Source organism: Saimiri boliviensis, chromosome Y, assembly GCF_048565385.1.
Source record: "Saimiri boliviensis isolate mSaiBol1 chromosome Y, mSaiBol1.pri, whole genome shotgun sequence".
NCBI lineage: Eukaryota > Metazoa > Chordata > Mammalia > Primates > Cebidae > Saimiri > Saimiri boliviensis.
The window spans coordinates 13,216,155-13,225,451 of NC_133471.1; the positions used below are offsets into that span (position 1 = coordinate 13,216,155).

The 9,297-nt window shown below is 35.9% G+C and overlaps 1 long non-coding RNA gene across 1 annotated transcript; it reads right to left on the reverse strand.

Annotated features, from left to right (window-relative positions):
* Positions 1-2,853: 2,853 nt before the first annotated feature.
* On the reverse strand, positions 2,854-9,081 carry LOC141582935 (uncharacterized). Its single transcript, XR_012515824.1, has 3 exons — positions 8,873-9,081; positions 4,166-4,436; positions 2,854-3,139 (listed from the first exon to the last, which is right to left on the reverse strand). It is a non-coding gene; the product is annotated as an uncharacterized LOC141582935 (long non-coding RNA).
* Positions 9,082-9,297: the final 216 nt, after the last annotated feature.

The window sequence follows — 9,297 nt, forward strand, 5'->3', positions numbered from 1 at the left end:
CATTAAGTTTTGTAGTTGTAGTAGAGATGGAAATTTACTATAGATAGAGATGTTGGCCAAGCTTATTTTAAAGAGTCTTACAAACTACTAGGATTACAGGAATGAACCACTGCCACTGGTTCTATTTTCATATTAAAAATAACCATCTTCCTATTGTGTGTGTGTATATATATATTTTTTTCTTAATGAGTTTTTCTGTCTTATAAATCAATAAAAATACTTTCATTCTAATGCAAGTTTTTAAAAAATATTTTTTTATATCTGATTCAATTAGTGCAAGATTCTGAGCTTTTAAAAATCACTTTAAAATTTATTTCTCATTGGTCAACACCCGCCTATGAGTGAGAATATGGACACAGGGAGGGGAGCACTACACATTGGGGTCTGTTGGGGGGAAATGGGGGAGGGACAGGGGGTGGGGAGGTGGGAAGAGATAGCATGGGGAGAAATGACAGATACAGGTGAGGGGACGGAAGGCAGCAAACAATACTGCCATGTGTGTACCTATGCAACAACCTTGCATGTTCTTCACATGTACCCCAAAACCTAAAATGCAATTTAAAAAAATTATTTTCTGAGAAAATAGTCACATTTATTAATTGTACTCAATGTTTTAATGAGGATTGTTTTTGTAAGAAAATCTAAACTTATTTTGACATAATCAGATGTATATTTTAAATGAACTTAGAACTGTTTCCTTTGTAAAGACATGTTTTTCAATACTGTATTTTATACTAATATGTTGTAAGTTTTTCTAACTTAGTAGGCATAAATTAATGTTTTCACCTTTCCTGTATCTAAAAGTTACAAGCAATGTAAAAGAGAAAACTGCTACCTCAGCAGGCTTTCTAAGGCTTTAGTTCACTATTTACTTCCAATATAGATTTACCCTCTTTTTGAACTAAATGTAAAATTAGCTATTAGGTGTGTAAGAAATTTCAAACAGATACTAGACTGGGATATATTACATAGACACAACAATAAATAGTGGGTATTTAAAATTATAAAGTTGTTTTTGTTTATTAATAATACTTTAATATTTCATTTTGTCACTTACAGAAAAAGTTTACTTTTTAATTTTCTGTTTAACTAGAATAACATGTTTTACCAGTTAGATATAATATTAAAACCCTTTCAGCCAGAAAACCTTAATTCAGAAAAAAGTAGATATATCTTTTAAGTACTCTGCTATATTTAGGTTAGGTAACTTAGCACTGTCATATTTGTTTAATAATATGTGAAATGAACCTAAAATGTTAGGAAAACAACAATCCAAACAAAAATGGTAAAGAAAAATTATATTTAAGAATAGATGCATTGAAATTACATTTATAAACTAAACAAAAAATTGTTTATCATTATTTTAGTTGAATATTAAGAAAGGTATTGTTTTAAATCAGAATCTGAAAAGAGGACATTTTAGTACACTTTATTAAGTTCCAAATGTACTTATATGTGGGAGAGATCATTCCCACAAAGCTATCTTCAGACCTTATTGAGAACTGAAACACAGAATAGGAGGTAGTATAAGTAAAAATTAAAAAAAAAAATACAAGTTAGTACATCCTAATAGAAAAATAATGATTAGGAATATAATTAATAACAATATTCAATATAAAAATTATAAATACTAAGTATGAAATTATCTTGTTTGATGTCTTTCTTTTTTTAAGGATAGTTTGATCACATTGTAAAAGTTTAGCACTAAACTCACTGCTTAAAAGGTAAGATTTTACCTGTCCTGTAGAATCTATTGAGACAGAAGAGAGCTTTCTTTTTCTTTTTAATTTATTTTTCTTTTTTGCTACAGAAAATTTATTAATGTATTGAGATAATAAATTTAAATTGTAAATATATGTTTTTAAAACAGTTTATTTTTCAGAAAGGGATTTGTTGTTAATTTATTTACCTAATGTTTGTCCATGTTGAATATATATTTCAAAAAATAAAATATATATAAAAATTATCTTTCCACCAATTTTAGTCCGGAGATTATCTCTGTGTATGTACATTTATATACATACAGCTTTTTGTTTATAATTTCTTTTACAAATACAAGTATGCAAAGTAGAGTATTGTTAACTTAGTTTTGTACTTAGTAACACACTGGTCAGTAAGTAAAAGTCTGTTCAATTCTTCTTTTTTATCTATGTAACTTGCAGTTCAATATGCTCCAATTTATGTAATCTGCCTGTGAGATGGTTTTTAATGTTTAAGTTTTGTTTAATTTTACAGAGAGGGATTTATAATCCTCACAGTGATTTTAAATACATCACCTCATTGATCCCTTTTTACAATAAAACTGGGAATACAGGCAAAGCAATCACCACTTGTTACTAAAGAGAGAAACTGATATTTATACTTACATTGTATTTTTAAGAGTCAGAACCACGTCTTCAATTGAAGTTGTCATATATACAATTAAAACTGATAAAATGTGATGTTTTACATATATACAGTCCTAACATCAGTTAACTGAATACTTAAAGTGCCAAATTTCTCTGAGATAACTTATAATAATTAGTGCTGTTGATAGCTATCACATAGAAATTTTACATTATGCCACCTTGTATAACTCTAACAAAAGTTTTGCAGAAGAAATGTCATTAAAATACAGTCTTAAGGTTTCTGTAGTTAAGAATCTGTATAATGATTCAGGGTGTTGATGTGAAAAATTAAAGTACTGTTTAAAAGCATCCGTGGTTTCAAATGAGTTGTTGCTAATATTAATTTGTCAGCTTGATAGAGTAAATTATACACAAATAAGTAAATATCACATTTTAATTAAGTGATAACATGCAATGTGTCCTAAAGTACAAGCAGTATGTCACACACACACACAGACACACACACAGACACACACACACACATTCTTAAAATACACTGCAAACTTTCTGTGAAAATTTAATGATATTTTATATATTTACATATAATAAAGATAGTAATGTTAATAGTATAGGCATAATTTTCTGCTTATCTCAGCTTGCAAAGAACTTACTTAATGGGAATATCTGTTCTCTGTTGAACCCAGCTCACCAAAATAATTAGTAGGGCAAAAAAAAAAATTACTGGTGCTCCTTGCCATATAATTTCTGAGATCCAGCAGGTATACCTGATATTTTCATTGGCGACTGTATCCCTGCAATTGAAGACAAGGGTAGTGATGTAAATCGTGATCGTTCCGAGAGGAGAAACAAATAGATTAGTAAAATATTTCTGTATTATTTCTTTGTTTGAAGATCCTGATAGCAGATACTGTTGTTAATTCTGAGATTATTGTAATTTCATAATATTTTGTGACGGCTACACTTTGATGATACTAGAATCACTGAGTATTATGACTGTTATATTTGTAGTGCTGACTATGTAATAACTTAAAAATTCAGTTGATAATTACTCTGACTTTTTTGTCATGGTTAATATAATTACATTTTTATGACATGGTAAATACAATTTAGTGTCATGGTTAATATAATTACATTTTTATGACATGGTAAATACAATATAGTAATTAAAAATAATGTATATATTTTATTTTAAATATATTTTTAATTTTTTCTTAAATTTACATTTTAATTTTTATTCTCATTATTTTGTCTGTTTATTTTACCTTAATTTGTTTCATATTTTTTGTTGCCTGTCTTTCAAAAGTTGTGCTTAGATTCACAATTCTCTCTTTTTGTCTCCAATTAATGTCTTTGTGCTAGGAAACCTACTTGTTTCTCAAGTAACTCTACATGGATGTTTTAATAATATTAGTGAATGATTACAATTATGCTGCTTATAAAAGTAATCCAGCTAAAAATAAAGCAACAAAAAGTTAGGTTTTAGTGTCAGATCAAATATTTAGGACATAGGTCTTAAATAAGTACTTACAAAGATCTTTAGGTTTGCTAGTGCTTATGCTCAGTTTAATTATTTTTACTTATTTTTATAGATGTTGAGAGAAACTGAATTAAAAAGTATTTACTGAGTGCTACTAATTGTGATTTAAAAAGTGTAAAAGTGTATACTGATTCTTGGCAATTAAAATTAGTTTTAGTTGTATTATAAACCACAATGTGCTTTCTATGAGCAATTAATGTCTCAAATTAAATTGTGCAAAACAAAATTTATTTGCATTCTTAAATTTGTTACATTTACATTTTAAAACATGGATACTCACGTTTTGCATTCCAGATTCTAGCTGGCTCTCCTGGCTTTCCAGCAGCTCGTTGTAGGTGGCAATGTTGATTTTCAGGGCCCGTTTGATGTTCATCAACTTCTGGTATTCACCCAGCTGCCACACCATATCTTTCTTAGTGTCCTGCAGCAGGCCTCCAACTCAGCTTTATGTTGGCATCCTTAATAGTCAGTTCCCCACACTGCTAGGTGGCTGTGATAGCAGCCTCCAGGAAAGCACTTTGGTCTTTGAGCAGTGTCTGTAGCTCCTTATACTGCAATAAAAAATTTGAAGATTTGGAGTGACCAAGAGGGCTGCACGTATATTTCATTAAATATGAAAACAAACTCTGTCCCGACATGCAGGACAACAACAGGAGCTCGAAGGGAGGGAGTGGGGATGGATGGGCAGGAGATGCGAAGAATGGAGACAAGACAGGAGTCTGATCAAGTCTCCTTTTTTGTTGCTGAGCTCACAGCTTAAATAGGCCAGGCAGGGAGGCAGGGCAAAGGAAGCTTGCAGTTGGGAAATTCCGGCCTTCCTAAGTTTCAAAAACTGAAACTTACCAGCAGGAAACAGAAACTGAAACATTCAGCTGAGAAACAGAAACTGAAACATTCAGCAGAGAAACAGAAACTGAAACATTACTGAAACTTATCAGAGAGGAAACAAAGACTGAAACTTGTCAACAGGAAACATTAAACTGAAACTTGTCGGCAGGAAATATTAAACTGAAACTTATCTGCAGGAAGACAGGAACTGAAACTTAACTTGTGCAAACTGCAACAGATCACAAAATGGCGGCTATTCCTGCCCACAGGTCCCCCTTTTTAATTTTATTTAGAAATTAGGCTGAGGGGTAGTTATGCCCGCGGGAACCGTGCCTGTCTTAGGTCAGAGGACCCCACATGAGAGAACATTGACTCCTTATTCGTTGTGGGGAGGGGAAAAATGTTTTCCTCCCTATCTTAGGCGGAGTGTCCTTACTCATGCTCCTCAGTTGCCCGTCATTGGCTAACTGGTTCAGCTTGCCTGGTGACCTGAGAGGAAAGGTATCAAGCTCCATCTCTAGGTCTGCCATCTCCAGCCTGTGGTAATGGGCCTGAATGGGCTGCATCTTTATGGCCTCAATTTGTGATCTTGAGAAGCTCCTGAGTTTGCTGAGTATAACAGGACCGATAGACAGTAAGACAAGGAGGGAAAGCAATCAGGATACATAATACCATGTTGTTGACTCCTAAAAAGGGAAAAGATAGAAGACCCTCAGGGCTCGGTGTCATCCCTGGGTGGAATTAGTTTTTCAGATTTTTGGGTATCTACTTGCTTTACAAGTCTCTCAGGAAGCTAGCTGGCCGAATCGGCTTCCTTGGCATAAATGCATACCGATCTTCGACCCCAAATCAGGAGGGGATCTGGGCCATGCCATGCGCCTGTCATGGGATCTTTCCACATTACCGATGCATAATGGCTTTTGGATTCAAAATGCCAGTGTCAATCGGCAGCGGAGTGTCCTTCTTGATCCAGTGTTAAAAAATTTAAAATAAATAAGGAGTGTGATAAAAGGTTTTTGGTGATCCCTTATGGGGGTACCATTCAACCTTTTTTATTTTATTTAGAGTGGTTTTTATGGTGAGATGAGCTCTTTCTACTATGCATTGTCCCTGGGGGTTGTACGGGATGCCTGTAACATGTTGAATGTTTAGCTGAGTACAGAATTGAATGAAGGCTGTACTGACATAACCAGGCCCGTTGTCAGTTTTGATTTTACGTGGACACCCCACGGATGGAAAGGCAGTTAAAAGATGAGCAATAACATGTTTTGTGGCTTCTCCAGTTTGTAAAGTGGCAAAGATATATCCACTACAAGTATCAATGCAGACATGAATGTATTTAAGATTTCCAAATTCTGGGATGGGGGTGACATCCATTTGCCAAAGGGCGTTAGGTAGGAGGCCTCAAGGGTTAACTCCAAGATGTGGGACCGGTAAGTGAGGTGCACATTGTGTGCAGGACTTTACTATTTGTCGGGCTTGTTCTCTATTTATGTGATGAAGTAGTCTCAAGGATTGAGCATTAAGATGATGCAAGTTGTGCAAATGTTGCGCTTGATCTAGAGGGATGTTAGGGAGTTGAACTAACAGAACATGGGTGACTAGGTCTGCCTTGGCATTTCCAGAGGATAATGGACCGGGTAAGCCTGAATGAGCACATAAATGCCCAATGTAAAAAGGTTGTGTTCTGGAAATTAATAGCTTTTGTAGTTGAGAAAATAGTTTTGCAGCTGTTGAGGTGTGTTTTATGAATGGGGCTGTTTCTAACTTTGGGACAGAGGTAGCAATATATGCACTGTCTGTATAAACATTGAGAGGATCTTTGGGAAACATGGAAAATGCAGCTATAACTGCATGTAGCTCTGCTATTTGGGCAGATGAAGATTGGGATTGAAAGCTGATAGTTTGGTTTGGGGTAACAAAGGCTGCAAGCCCTGTGGATGACCCGTCAGTGAAAATGGTAATTCCATTTGGAAGGGGATGAAGTCTGGTATTTTTAGGAAAAACAAAATCAAGTCTGTTGGCAAAATCTAGAAGCTTATTGGGAGGAGAATGATTATCAAGGTTGCCAGTATAAGAGGCAAGTGCAATGGGCCATGCTTCAGTATTTTGCAAGAGCCAATGGATCTGCTATTTGGTATAAGGTTGGACAATGTTGTTAGGTCCCTGTTCAAAATATTCCTTGCTTAGGGTTCTTCCTTTGGTAATTAGACTGGCTACCATAAGGTAGTAAGGTTCAATGACTTTAGTGGGCATATTAGGAAGATGGATCCACATAAGTGGATCAGTTTGCCAGAACACAGCTGTGGGAGATAATGAGGTATGACATATAATAAATTGGAGTGGTTCCTCAATATCGAAAAAGGTGATGGTTTGGTTATTGATAGCTTGGTTAACTAAATCGATAGCTGATTTTGCTTCAGGGGTGAGTTGTCTTAAAGAAGTAGGACTGGGATCCCCTACCAATGTATCGTATAGGGGCTTGAGATCAGCTTTGCATAATTTTAGATAAGGTAACAGCCAGTTTATGTCTCCTAATAATTTTTGAAAATCATTGAGGGTTTTTAAACAGTCTAGCCTGAGTTGCACCTTTTGAGTCGATAGGCGAGTTCCACTTAACTGAAATCCTAGGTAGGTGTAGGGATCAGTAAGTTGCACCTTCTCTGGGGCGATGACTAATCCACTAGCAGTAAGGGCAGTTTGTAGACTTTTGAAAAAAGACAAGACCACTTCCTCTTTTGCTGCTGCTAAAAGTATATCATCCATATAATGGATTATGTATACATCCTTCCAATCTTTTCTAACTTCAGCAATGGCGATGGTCACATATGACTGACATAAGGTGGGACTGTTGGCCATGCCCTGAGGCAAAACCTTCCATTGATATCTCTTCATAAGCTCTTTAAAGTTAATTGCGGGAAGGCTGAAAGCGAAATGCTTACAATCCTCTGGATAGAGAGGGATAGTAAAGAAACAGTCTTTTAGGTCTACAATAACTTTGTAGAATCCCAGAGGTATTCTACAGGGGAAGGGAGGCCGGGTTGTACACAAATATACACCACCCTGTTCCAAGGTGCCCAGGGATATTAATTCCAGCCAAACTTGGTTATACTCATTTATTTTTTTTTATACCACAAACATATTTATAAACAAAAATGTAGCATCTCCATAAACAGCTGAAGCTAGACTATCTACAGACAAAATTAGCAACAAATCTGATGCACTGTAAATTGAAGTTCTCAGGACAACAAAAGTGATTAAGCAAGACCTCAAGTGACAATGTTAATGCCATTTACAAAGGAAAAAACTGATACAAAAACATTCAAAACCTGAATATCACTTGGCATGTAAGGGGGAAAAAAAAGCAAATTAGCTGAAAGGTTCATAAACACAAGCTCTTATATAAATTACACAAAGTTCAGATGTTAGCCTTGAACGTAACTTTCAAAATACCTTCAAATATATCCAACTCAGATCACAGAATTTTGGTATTGAGCCGCTTCATCCTCAGGATCGTCCCAATCAATACCTTCGTCCTCTGAATTATGGGCTCGACTGGCTAGCCATACAATCCTCTTTCGATATTTTGGATTAGCTAATTTTTGTTTAAGGCCTGCAGCTACACGTTCATCAAATTTTTCTAAGGAACACACAGGCCCACCGCTCTCTGCGGGTTTCTGTTCCTCTTTACCAGAGTTGCTATTAAATGACATTAAGTCAGCTTCCCCTGACTTTTTCTCCTTGCCCTCTTTGGGTTCTGGTTTTTCCAAAACTAATGAATTTTAAGGGGGGCTTTTATTGGACAAATTTTTACATGAGTCTCTCAGGCAAGTTTCCCCCTGGGTTATGGGATTAGCAATGACTGGATCATCATGTTTTCGGTTTATGACCTCATTTATTAGAAAGCAATTACAGGGACATTTTGAAACCTGAAAGCATCATAATAATCTTTTAGGGCATCCCCTACTCTTTTCCAACATCTTTGATCTATGGTTCCTTCTTGAGGGAACCAGGGACAAACGTTCTTAATATAATCAAATATTTAATTAACCAGTTTACTTTCACCTTTACTCCTCGTGCCTTTAATGCTATGCTGAGTTCTTCTACAAACAACTCATGCTGACTAATTTCCTGACCCATAATATCGTCGTCCACTTACCAGAGAGCAAGGCCGCAGCAGGTTACCGCGGTGACTCCTCCTCTGGATTTCTTCCTTCAATCCAGCTGGCTTCAACGACGTCCCTCACTGTGTCCCTCTTACTTCGAGCCCCACGTTGGGCGCCAGACTGTCCCGACCTGCAGGACAACAACAAGAGCTCGAAGGGAGGGAGTGGGGATGGATGGGCAGGAGACGGGAAGAATGGAGACAAGACAGGAGTCTGATCAAGTCTCCTTTTTTGTTGCTGAGCTCACAGATTAAATAGGCCAGACAGGGAGGCGGGGCAAAGGAAGCTTGCAGTTGGGAAATTCTGGCCTTCCTAAGTTTCAAAAAACTGAAACTTACCAGCAGGAAACAGAAACTGAAACATTCAGCTGAGAAACAGAAACTGAAACATTCAGCGGAGAAACAGAAACTGAAACATT